The sequence below is a fragment of the Furipterus horrens genome, unplaced genomic scaffold (genome assembly GCF_987537825.1).
Source record: "Furipterus horrens unplaced genomic scaffold, mFurHor1.1.pri manual_scaffold_3, whole genome shotgun sequence".
NCBI lineage: Eukaryota > Metazoa > Chordata > Mammalia > Chiroptera > Furipteridae > Furipterus > Furipterus horrens.
In genome coordinates, this window is record NW_028327173.1 from 160,560,065 (window position 1) to 160,574,120 (window position 14,056).

At 36.2% G+C, this 14,056-nt stretch overlaps 1 pseudogene; it reads right to left on the minus strand.

Moving 5' to 3' along the window:
- Window positions 1-2,330: 2,330 nt before the first annotated feature.
- The window catches only part of LOC150016544 (phosphatidylinositol N-acetylglucosaminyltransferase subunit C-like), a 93,895-nt pseudogene continuing 82,169 nt past the window's right edge, over window positions 2,331-14,056 (minus strand).

Below are 14,056 nucleotides of genomic sequence, written 5' to 3' on the forward strand. Positions count from 1 at the left end.
GACTATTAGCTGCTTTCTCAACAAAGGTAGTAAAAGGGATTGGCAAGAAATATTCAAAATGATGTAAAGCAAGACCCTACAACCAAGATTACTCTACCCAGCAAAGCTATTACTTAAAATTGAAGGACAGATAAAGAACTTCAATACAAGAAAAGGCTAAAGGATCATCATTACCAAACAAGTATTACAAGAAATGTTAAAGGGTCTTCATTAAGAAGAAGAAGATGAAAAAGATTTAAAAAAATGAACAACAAAATGTCAATAAATACATATCTATCAACAATTACTTTAAATGCAAATGGATTAAATATTCTAATTAAAAGACATATGGAGGCTGAATTGATAACAAAACAAGACACTTATAAATACTGCCTACAAGAGACTCTTTCCAGATTGAAAGAAACACACAAACTGAAAATAAAGGGTTAGAAAAAGATATGTCATGGAAATGGAAACAAACAAACAAACAAAAAGCTGAGGTAGCAATACTTATACCAGACAAAATAGACTTTTAAACAAAGGCTATAATAAGAGACAAAGAAAGACCTAACAATTCCACTTCTGGGTATTTACCCATAGAAACCCAAAACACTAAATCGAAAAGACATATGCATCCGTAAGTTTATTGCAGTATTATTTAAAATAGCCAAGATATGGAAGCAACTTAAGGGTCCACCAAAAGATGATTGGATAAAGAAGTAGTGTGTGTATACCATGGAATATGACTCAGCCATAAAAAAAGAATGAAATCTTGCCATCTGCAACAATATGGGTGGACTGAGAGGATATTGCTTGAGTGAGATAGTCAGACAGAAGAAGACAAATGCCATATGATTTCACTTATATGTGGAATCTAAAAATCAAAATAAACAAACAGAGCAGAAACAAACTCATAGATACAAGGAACATTTTGATGGTTGCCAGATGGGAGGGCATGGGGATGGGTGAAGAAGGTGAAGGGATTAAGAAATGCAACTTTGTAATTATACAGAATAGTCACAGAAATGTAAAGTACAACATAAAGACTATAATCAGTAATATTATAATGATTATGTATAGAGTCATAGGGATACTAGATTTATCAGGTGATCACTTAGCAAGTTATATGTCTAATCATTGCTTTATACACCAGAAACTCATATAATACTCTAGGTCAACTGTAACTGAAAACTGAATATTATTTCAAATAAGAATTTACATCAACAGTGTGAATATACTTAATGCCACTGAACTGTACTCTTAAAAATGATTAAAATGGTAAATTTTGTTTTGTGTATTTCACTACAAATTTAAAAAAAAACACAAGCTGTAAAAAAGAAATAATATCAACATTGTTTACAATTAGTCATTTAATATACTATATACTGCATTTCATTTTTGGCACCACTTTTATTTTTTCTAGAGTCAGTGATTATCTGTGGGGTTTTTTTTTCCCCCAATTTGCTCAGTATTTATGGAACTGATCCCAAATCTTCCAATAGAATTATAGAACCTAAATCAGTATCATTACATCATTTTTGTTTGCTCTCTCTCTCTCTTTCTCTCTCTCCTCACTTTCTTTCTTTTACAATATTCCTTTTAGATTCCTCCATAATCTTACTCCTATGTGAACTGAAAGCTGAATCTAGCTTTGTTTCCATTTTTTGGAAAGTCCTTTCACTTCCTTTCTATCTTGGATTTCTTATTTCCTGAACCCCAATACATTTTTCTTGCTTTAGAGCTTCATTGATGGAGCATACTTGAGTAACTTCCTGAAAAACTTCGCATGGAAAGTAAATTTTTTGTGCTCATGAATAACTGAAAATGCCTTTATTATAAACTACAATCACTTGATTGGTAGTTTGTCTGAGTATAATTCCTTATGCTCTTTCAGTTTGGAAACTTGTATACTTTGTTCTGGGTAAATTTTATATTTCTGTGATCATTGCCATCCTCCATTTTGTTTTTGTTTTTTCTTTTTGGAACTTCTGTTATTTGAGTATTGGCTTTCTTGGACTGATAGCCTTATCTTCTTGTATTTTTTTCTTCTTTTGGGGGAACCTACATTGTTATTTTTAATAAATAGAAACCACATTACTTCATTTGTTACAGCGAGTAAAAAATGGGAGACAATTATCCATGAAGGCCCCAGAAAGCTTTTTCATCCAACAAATAACAGAAAGGATAAACATCTTCACCACTCAAGCCTTTGGTTAACATTTTCTTTTGATCTCTGTTCTTCCATCCATATCAGTCTGCTGCTTCCAGAATGGAACTCTTCCTTCAAATCTTATCCTGCTTGGGAGGCTGGTCTATAAGTTTACATTGAAAACAAAATGGAGGTCCATAACTTAACTGAGTTACCTGGATAGGTCTTCTTTGATCTCAGCCTCATCCCAAGTCCCATGAATGTTTTCTTTAAAAAGTTGCAGGCAAATGTAAAAAGGTAAAAAGGGCAGAGACAGAAGATGATCACCAGCAGAAGGTCAAAGAGGATGGTTGCCACAGCATTGATGGACCCAGGTCTCTCAAACACACAAAGAAGTGTGGCTCCCACCCACATAGATGCAGGGAGTTCATGCCCTCAGTTTCTTCTATAACACAGGTAATAGTTTAAAATTCTGGATGGCAAATGTCACTGTGGTAAAGGCATGCAAAAACTGGGGCAGGTGTGAGGCAAGGCAGAGAGAAGCAAAGATGGTCATGTTCAAGGAAAATGTACTGGACACAATGGCAGCATTGGCACCGTAGTTGAAGAAGATGCGGTGGCCTAAGAGTATGAAAACTGACATGGTGTAGATGGTGTCATTGCTGACAGACTGTTAGGGTCTTCAATATTGAGGAAAAACCATATGTAAGACATAAAGTCAACCCACTGGGTTTGCCTGCTCTTCCTCAGTCCTTTGCCACCATCAGTGAAATCAAACAAAACATAGCCAGTTAGTGAAGAAGCCAGGTCATCCCAAAAACTAATGAGGGGCCAGAAGACCCTTGTCCTTATACCACCAGATGACCACAAAAACAGAGACAGTACATAGCTCTGTGTTACCATGCTGGATGCAAATATCGCAGCTCAATATTAATATTTCCCTGCTTAGATATTTTTCTGGAGCTCTTCCAGGTCCACGTAGTTATCAGGAAAGGGCTGTTGCTAGTACTTGTGACCTAGTGTTAGTTATAGATTAAACACACATTAACCTTTCCATCCAACTCATACCAGTTCAATTTCCCTTGTAGAAAGAAGTCCACATGGTTCTCATTCTTTATAAAGTTTTGAAATAAGACCTCTCTGGAAATTCCATGTTGTGTTGTGGTTGATATTTTCCCACCTTCCCTTACTTTTAATGGAGCAACACAGGCTAGGCCTGCAATAGATGAGTTTCTTCTGAGGCTTGACAATACAGACAAGCTCCTGCCCATGCGGCTGGGAGGGAGCGACCACCTGTCTCCTTCCTCCTCTTTAACATTGCTTGCTTTTTGTATTGTTTTCTGAGAGATTTCCTCAACTATCTTCCCACTCTTCTATTTAATTTTACCATGATGGTTTATTATCCATGAAAGTTCCTGTTTTTTGCCACCTGGCTTATTTCACTAAGCATAATACTCTCCAGTTCCATCCATGCTACCTCAAAAGGTAGGAGTTCCTTCTTTCTTTCTGCCAGGTGGTATTCCATTGTGCAAATGCACCAGTTTTTTTATCCACTGTCCACTGATGGGCCTTAGGCTGTTTCCAGCACTTTGTTATTGTAAATAGTGCCATTATCAATATAGGGGTGTATAGGTTCTTTTGGTGCTTCAGGGTTCTTTGGGTATAATCCCAGCAGTGGAACTGCTGGGTCCAAAAGCAGTTCCATTTTTAGTTTCTTGAGGAAATTGCATACTGTTTTCCACAGTGGCTGCACCAGTCTGCATTCCCATCAACAGTGCACTAAGGTTCCCTTTTCTCCATATCCTTGCCAGCACTTGTTGTCTGTAGATTTATTAATGATAGCCATTCTGACAGGGATAAGATGATATCTCATTGTAGTTTTAATTTGCATCTCTCTGATGGCTAGTTATGTTGAGCATCTTTTCATATGTTGTGATGGGCCATCTATATGTCCTCCTTAGAGAAGGGTCTATTCAGGTCCTTTGCCTATTTTTAAATTGGATTGTTTGTCATCCTTATCTTGAGTTATAGGAGTTCTTAATATATTTTGGAGATCAAACCCTTGTCCAAGGTATCATTGGCAAATATGTTCTCCCATACATTTTAAAACCTACAGCCAACATTATACTCAATGGCAAAAACTAAAATCTTTCCCCTTAAGATCAGGAACAACACAAGGGTGTCTACTTTCACTTCTCTTATTCAACATAGTACTGGAAGTTCTAGCCACAGCGATCATACAAGAAAAAAAAAGGCGTCCGAACTGGAAAGGAGGAAGTAAAACTCTCATTACCCAGAGAAGACATGAAAGTATACATAGAAAACCCTATAGACTCCACAAAAAAACTGCTTGAACTAATAAGTGAATTTAGAAAAATAGCAGAATATAAGGTCAATATTCAGAAATCAATGGCATTTTTGTACACCAACAATGAAATATCAGGAAGAGAAACTAGAGGGGAAATCCCATTTACTACAGCAACAAGAAAAATAAAATACCTAGGAATAACAAGGAGGCAAAAGACCTATACTCAGAAAACTATAGAATACTAAAGAAAGAAATTAAGGATGACACAAATAAATGGAAGATATACCATGTTCATGGATAGGAAGAATTAACATCATTAAAATGTCCATATGACACAAAGTAATCTATAGATCCAACATAATTCCTATTAAAATACCAATGACATATTTCACAGATCTAGAACAAATATTTCAAAAGTTTATACAGAAGCAAAAAAGACTCCAAGTAGCCTCAGCAATTATGAGAAAGATTGCTGGGTTCACAACACCTGATATCAAACTGTACTATAAGGTCACTGTAATCAAAACTGTCTAGTATAAGCATAAGATCAATGGAACATAATAAAGAACCCAGAAGTGAACCCAAGTTTCTACAGTCAATTAATATTTGACAAAGGGGGCATGGGGATACAATGGAGTAAAGATAGCCTCTTCAATAAATAGTGTTGGGAGAACTGAACTGGTACATGCAAAAAAATAAAACTAGACGACCAACTTACACTATACACTAGAATAAACTCAAAATGGATAAAAAGTTTAAATATAAGCCATGACACCATAAGTCTTAGAGGAAACCACAAGCAGGAAACTTTCAGATATCCCATGTAGCAATATTTTTTGCTGATATATCTCCTAGGAAAAAATAAGCAAATGGGACTACACAAAATTGAAAAGCCTCTTCACAGCTAAAGAAACCATCATCAGAATGATTTGGTTAGACACTTTGTGTGCCTGAGTGGTCCTTGTTGACTGATGAGTTCTCTACTATAGAACAAATAGGACCACAGAACCTAATTGCCCATACTGTCTCTTAAACTGATCAATTTTGATAGAGGAGAGTTCTCTATTCCCTTGTTTATGGGATATAGGCCTGACCACCAGTCTAGCGTGTAGCTTTACATATATTGTATATGTACAATTTTTCACAAATGAGATCATGCTATGCATAATGTTTTCTTCAATGTGTTTTTCATCTAACAATTTGAGGGGGACCCAAAAAATCCAGGATTTATTTATTAAAAATTGTGTATTTAGTCTTATATGTTTAAGCTTCAGTCACCTTCAAGGTACTCTCCATTTGATGCAATACACCTACTGAGACATTTTTCCCACTGCTCAAATAGTTTTTGAATTCATCAGTTTTGATGCCTTTTAGTGCTTCTGCCATTTCTTGTTTCACCTCTTCCACATCAGCATTTTGTTTCTATTTGAAGACTTCTTTCATCAGAAACAAAAACAAAAGTTGCCTGGGGCAAGATTGGGTGAATAGGGAGAGTGGGGAAGGGGGTGATGCTGTTTTTGGTAAAAAACTGCTGAACACTCAGTGTGGTATGGACAGTTGTGCTTGTAAATAACCTATCATGGAATGGGCAAACACATTGAAAAAGCCTTAAAAAAAAATTCACTGAAGCTGAACATAGCCTCTCACAACACCACCAGCTGGTACACTGATACAGATGGGTCCCTAGAACACTCACCTAACGGGGAAACACTGTACTACATGGGGCCTGCCCTCCAGAAGATAATTCTGGGGCCTTTTTAGGTCCCTTCCCACCCCCCGCATATCTAAGATATCTTCCCATGTCTGTGTGAATAGGGATCATAGGAATATAAAATGGATGCTTAGAATTTCATATTATATATAAGCCATAATTAAATTGTTTCTCATTGATGGGCATTTAGGTGTTTTATTCTATAACAACATTGCAATTGTGTCTTTATCTTTCTGTACTTGTGCAAGAATATATGTACAATCAATTATTAGAAGTGTAATGGTTGGATCAAAGAGTGTAAATATTTAAAATTTTTATCATTATTGCCAAATTACTCTCCAAGAAGGTTATAACAACTCCTACTTATATTCTTAACAATGCTGGGTATTTGTCAAACTTTCTCAACTTTGCATTTTAACAGGATTTTCAAATGTATATCTAATCCCTGTTATAACATGCATTTCTTTATTTATTAGTGAGGTTGAATAACATTTACTATTTTTATTAGTTGTTTGCATTTATCTTAATATAAACTTTTTCTTTAAACTCTTTTTTACATTTTTTAATTGGGTTATAGTCTTTTTCTTATTGAATTATTCAATTTTTCTGTACATTGAAAACATTAGACCTTAGTGTATGTATTATTTACTCTCTTTGACTTTTTAAACTTTCTAGTTTTATTAGTTTCTAATGGACATTTTAAATTTATGTATATATATTTTTACTTTATGGCTTGGATTTTATGTGAAACTTTGAAAAGCCTTCCTTACTCTGAGATAATAAAAAAAATGTTCATTATGTTTTATCAAGTGTTTCATACTGGTTTTTATTATATTGAGGCACCATGCTTTATTTAAGCAATCCTTTATTATTAGACCTTTATGTTATTTCCTGTTTTCTGAAGGCCATGTCCTTGGACTCCCTGAGAAACTGAAAAACAATAGGTCAGTGTATTGTTTATAGAGGATTTATGGAAATATGTAAAAGTTTTCTTTTCTGGTTTCAATAATCTCAACTCATTTAACCACATTTTATTTCATTTTTTGGGTTCATTTTTGTTATTGTACTCTCAAATCCTCCCTGTCATTTCACATGTACATTAAAATGACAGTATCCAAACTTGGCACAATACTTCAGGGTGTGACCAATTCTAAGTTTAGCAGAGGGATACTTTCCTAGCTCTTGGATGTCATAGACCTATTAATATATTTCACTATCACAGTTAGCTTTATAAAAACAGCCACACTATATTGCTGAGTCATTCTCAGCTGGTGGTCCCAGGCTATCAAATTCGTAAGACTAGAAATAATGCCTAAGTGTTAGATGAAAAAGAAAAAAATCCTGGAATTTTGCAACACTGCCAAAAGATGAAACTTAGGAAGAAATGAAGTTTTGCATTTAATGTTTAAAAAAAAGAAAAAGACCTGAGTACATCATAGAGATGATTTCATTTAACACTTAAACTCGGAAACATTTTATTTTACTGTTTAAACTTAATATCAGCAACAACATGAAACAGCTGCCAAAAATATTTTTGACAGGAAAAAAAAATTGATGTCTGTCTCTGTGCAGCCTCTACCCCCCATTTTTCAGTCAAGGAAAGTTCTTTCTTGGCAAAGTCAGTTCCTTGGCCTTTTAAAGAGATTTGTGGAGTCGGTAAGAAGAAAGCAGTTTGATTGATCTATTGGAAAAGTTGGAGAGATGCTGAAGACAAGAGGAAGCACTAAGAAAGGCAAAGCCAGTAAGTGCTGGCTAGGAGAGAGAGTTTGGGAAGTTTATAAAAGAGAAAGAAATTGGATTAGCTGCTGTTTTGTGACAGGGAGGCTTTTGAGATGAGAAAAGAGGTTTTAAAGGAAGTGTTGTCATGTGTTATAAATACCAAATTGCTTTATGTGTGTTCTAAGAGACTTAAGTAAAATTTAAACATTTTCCATTTATTATGAATGTCTATAATGTGTGTCTTTGTATGGAACTTTGAGCTGAGAAACTGCCACAGAATATCTGAACTGTATACAGTTTACAAAATCTTATGTTGCATCAACAGAACTATGGTATTCACCATAATAAAGATGACAATCATGTCATTTTGGTCATCTTCAGCCCTAATTATCACATTTTCATAAGCCCTGGGTATCACGTTTTGCTAGGACTACCATAACTAAGTACCACAGAATGGGTGTCTTAAAACAACAGAATTTTATTTTCTCACATTTCTGAAGTCTAGAAGTCCAAGATCAAGGAATTGACAAGATTGCTTTCCTTCGAGACATCTCTCCTTCATTTGGAGATGGCCATCTTCCAATGTTTTTACATAATCCTCCCTCTGTGTGTGTATGTGTGTGTGTGTGTGTGTGTGTGTGTTATCTCCTCTTTTTATGAGACCAGTCATATTGGATTAAAACTCACCATAAAGGACTCATTTTAACTTACTTACCTCATTAAGATCATATCTCCAAATACAGTCATATTCTGAAGTACTGGGGGTTAAGACTTCAACAAGGGTATGTAATTCAGATCAAATCATAAGACTATGTATTGACAAATTCTATCTTTATCCTCATTTTTAGATCCATTTGAAATTTTTAAAAAGATTTTATTTATTTATTTTTAGAGGACAGAGGGAGAAAAAGGGGGAAACATTGATGTGTGATAGATACAACAATAGATTGCCTCTCACACACACCCAACTGGGGACCTGGCCCACAACCCAGGCATGTGCCCTGACTGGGAATTAAACCAGTGACCTTTCAGTTCACAGGTCGGCACTCAATCCACTGAGCCATACCAGCCAGGGCTCCTTTGAATTTTATGGCTGGTCTTTCAGGACTCTTATCCAAGTTCTTATAATTTATAAACAACCAGAATAGTCTCAACTTCTTCATTAAATTATTGTTAAAATCAGTAAGTTCACCTGGCTCATATCAATGCATATTATTTCTATTCCACTCAAAAGTTTTTAGAATCTGCTAGTTTGTTATATATGTGCAAAATGATGTATAAATCAGTCCTTTGCATACTATATATATAATATCCAAACACACACACATGCACACACACTCAAAAAGAAACAATTTGCTTTTCTGCAAAATGAAGCGAGTGGATCAGAAAATCTGTAAAGTCTCTTCCAGTCCCCAAATCCTACAATTCTGGCTCAAGGACAATAAAAGTGTATGTTGCTGAATATAACTTTTAAATATTGGATATGTGTTATAAATAATGGGCATGCAGGAAAGGCAGAGATCAATTTAGGAATTATGAAGGGTTTTGTTAAAATTTGAATGGACAACTGAAAATATCTCAGAGAAAAATCCTTTAAGTCTGATTGCTAAGCTAGAGTTAGGCCTTCAGAATCATAACTCACACTGATGGCAATTCAGGCTCCTAGTTTCACATTGTTTCTATAACTACTATTTTCTCTCATAGTTGTATATGCTTAAAAACTGACTGAGTACAATTAACCGTGTACATTTCATATCTTTAAAGCTTCATGGAAAAATATGTTATAGTTACCATTTTATTTACTTATAGTTTATTTTATTTTATAGTTTTTGCAGAAATAGTAACATTTAATCAGCATTAACTGATTGTCCATGTATTTAAGCAAAGAAGAATAGATAGTAAACTTCTGCAGCACACAGATAAATATCTGAGTTTGACAGTGTTTTATACATTATATTTATTCATGTTTTCAAGCTCATAAAGAAATTTATTCATATACTTTTCAACAAGCCAGGATTACATAGTATATCTGCCAATCCCTGAAATTAGTTTTTTAAAATACCTTGTATAAGTCAGAAAATATGGCTCATCTTTTTGAAGGTTAAAGACAGGTTAATATTTTACTTTTCTTTAAAAACATAAGATAAGGGCTGACTATCAGGCGAAAGTTGTGAAAATGTAGCAGTAATACTTAGATGCTGGCTTTCTACGGTGAATTATTACACCTTGAAAGACTTTTCACATACTAGAGACTCATTTTTGACATCAAGTTAAAATCACTTTAGCAGGAATAATTTTTAAATAAAACATTTTCTGAGGGTGGAAAAGAACCATATTGGATTTTATCTGGTAATTAAATTCAAAAAGTGCTTTGTATTAAGAAAGTAGGTGTTGTGCCCAGCATTATTAACATATTCTATTTAGAAAAATGACATTGCTATTCAGTTGAAAACAGATATTGGTCTAGATAAAGTGGAATACCTTCACAGGCCTCAACATCTGTACAAAAAATTATAGTTTAAGCAAGGACTTGACTGCTTTTATGTTATATAGGGAGTGTTTGAGTTATTTACTGCTGCATAACAAACAACCCCAAAATTTAATGACTAAGCTTAAAATAAGGCTTGGCAAACTTTTTTGTAAAGGGCCAGATAGATATTTTTAGACTTTATAGACTATACAGTCCCTGTCACAACTACTCAAACTACTGTTTGAACACAAAAGCAGTCATACACAATATGTAAAAGAGTGGGTGTGGCTATGTTCTAATTAAACTTTATTTACAAAGAAACAGTGAGTCAGATTTGACCCACAGGTCATAGTTTGTTAACTTCTCATTTATTAAGGTTTATAATTCTATGGACTGGTATTTTGGACAGGGCTCTCAATGGGGATGATTGCCTCTGCTCTTCTTGGTTGGATGGGTTGACACTTGTGTCTATTGGTAAATTTGCTGAGGGCAGGATGGTCATGAATGGTATTACTTACCATGTCTGGCAGTTGCAGTGGCTATTGATAAGGTACCTCAGATCGCCTCCATGTTGGCCTCTGGTAGTAGGCTAGCTGAGGGGTTCTCACATGGCAGCCGCTTTCAGTGGGGCTAAAGCAGAGACATCAAGACTTGTCTGAGACCTCAGCCAGGAAGTGTCACAATGTCACTTCACCATATTTAATTGGTCAAAGTCACAAGACTGTTCCAAATTCAACAGACTATCTGTTGAAAGGAGGAGCTGCAAAGAATTAGTGGCCATTTTCAATTCACTCCACAGAGTAAATTCTGCCAAAAGAGTGCTCTTAATTCCTGTAAGACTTTTACCAAGAACTTTCTGACTTTGAAAAACGTGTCAAAACCCCTTGTATTGTGGTCACAGTTCTCACTGTAAATCACGTAGCCACAAGTTAAACAAGAAATAAAAATCTAAATTTCCATTCAAACTACTTTGAAGTTTTTGTGAAAAGAAAGCAGCTATGAAAATAAAAGAGATCTTTTAAAAACTCAGAGTGGAATGATTTCATATTTATTTTTAAGTAAGATACTTGGTAAAGAGGGTCATTTAAAAGGAGATAGTGAGGGAGAATGTGGAAGGTAGTAAACAGGGATGGTTAGAATTTTGATGCTTGGAAGTAAAAATATTATTGCCTTTACAGTGACTCCTTTTCTTTTAGGAAACCCCCTCAATGGGTCTTTAGTTACATTTGATTAAGACAAGTCCAAACTTCTCCTCTGTTAAATTATACTCTTTAATTTTCTAATTAAAAAATATTTTGTTGAGAGATTTTTCATCCCACTGGTTTTAGCATTTATTGTCTTTTCTCAATTAATTATTATTGTTATGGTTGTTAAATAGCGATTTTCTAAAATTTCATAATTTTTCTACATTTACTAGTTATAAGGGAAATCCTTCTCCTTTATTTATGTATAGCAATAGGGATTCATAAATTCCTTTTCAATTTAATTTTATAATTCCTCTTATTATTTATTGTGATGGTCAAAGCATCCCAGATTTGGCCAGCGGGGATTTCCAGGAGCTGGCTTTTCAGTTCTTTTAATATCCCCTTCATTTTTTAATGCTTCCTCACTTTCTGACATTCCAGGCTCGTCTTAGACACTCCTTGCCTCCTCTCTACCTTGTTACTTTAAATGAAGAATGGAATTTAGAAACCAAGATCTGGATGCCTAAATGTGCTCATTACTATTGGGATACTGCTGTTTCCAGACTCTCACAGTGGACAGAGCTGGGGAATGTATGTATATATATGTATTTATTATATATATACATTTAAAACAATATTAATCTACCCATCCATCTATCTAAGTATCCACCCACCTATTGAAACCCATGAGTTTATTGATATTGTCAACCCAAAAACACAGGGTTCATTCTAGTTCTCATTTGTACTTACCTTCTCCAATAATGAGAATCCAGGCAATCATTATCCTCAATATACAGCTGACCCTTGAACAACACAAGTTTGAACTATACAGGTCCACTTACATGTGAGTTTTTTTCATTAAATACAGTATATACAGTCAGATCTTCATAACCCCAGGTTTCACATCCATGGATTTTAACCAACCATGGACTGAAAACAGAATTTTTCATTGTCAGTTGGGAATCTGCGATGCTCAGGGCTATGTTACCAGACAGCAAGTGGGGTCCTGCAACCCACTGCCACCCTCTCGGCAAAGTTCTGGAGGCAAAGTTTGGTGATAAAGGAAAGGAGTCTTTAATCAAAAGCTACACAATTTTGGAATAATAGCTTTCCACATGCCTTAGTCACTTAAGCCTATCAGTGAAGGCTAACACCTTTAACTCTTTAGTTATAGCTTTAATCACTGAAAACCCTGGCTGGTTTGGCTCAGTGGATTGAGTGTCGGCCTGCGAGCTAAGTGTCGCTGGTTCGATCTTCCAGTCAGGGCACATCAGAGAAGGAAAACTCTGACTCCAAAAAACCTCCGCTGCCTTGCGGCATACCTCTTCAGGGGAAAGGCTAAGGGAGTAAACCCCGACAGAAAATCCGGAGTCGGAGTCCCTAAGGCAGTTTGACGTTGTAGTCAATACCGGCAACTCCTGCGGCGCACCTGAAGCCAAGCTGTATTGACTTCGTCTTTCCCTTGGACCCTTCAGCTGCGAAGAGAGGGGGGCTCTGCTGCATGGGCAACAGCAGACCCTCCATATCACCCTGCCCAGGCTCTGTAGCTTCAGCTTCACTGGAGAGGACACTCCAGCGTCATCGCAAGATGTCAATTCAACACGGGACGAGACAGATACCGTGTCACTCCCGAGTCGGACTGCACAGCCATTCTCGGCGGTGCAGATAGACTCTTAAGAAGCTACACCATCGTCTCTCGAGACGGGCGGCTGCCAATACGATACGATAATCACTGAAACCTATCAATTAAGGCTAAACACCTGAGTTCTCCTAGCATTTCCTATTAGTTTTTAATATCTTATTTCTGTAGGATTAGTTTGCAAACTGAAACACCATAAGATACAAAAGCTACACAATTTTAGAAGAATGGCAGACTTCTGCCTCAGAGCTTGTCCCCTCTACAACACCTAAAGAAGAATAACCCTGCCACCCTCTGCCAGGCCAGTCCAATCCTAGCCTGCACCCAGAGTTTCTTCTCCCACCCAAAATACCATCCTTTGGTATTGCAGCACCATCATCCTTGAGAATGAGAGCCTGAGAGCAGCCTCTGTCCTTTTTTTATTTTAAGTCTTCTGGTCCATAATTCCATGTGCTCTGGAGGCATTCAGTTTCTCAGCCAATCCTGTGTTAGACTGTTTAGCACTACCTCGGGCAACTTCCTCTTACAATCCCTCCCTTCTCCTCCCCAGTGATCTGATCAGATCTCTCTGTATCAACTATGCATTGTTCTACTCTATTCTGCATAAGGAACTTGAACATCTGCAAATTTTTGTATGCTCAGGGGTCCTGGAAGAGTTTCTCCATGTATACTGAGGAACTGTAGTTAAGTTTTGGGGAAGGCAAAAGTTATACACAGATTTTTGCCTGTACAGGGGCTTGGTGCCCATAACCTCCAGATTGTTAAAAGGTCAACTGTACTGACGTATTCGTTCAATAATCCTGTGTATAACTGTTACAGAAACAGGAGAGTCCAAAAATCCCCGGAGTTTGTGGCTGGGGGATGGGGAGAAGGAAGCAGCTTTCAGAATGCCTCCAC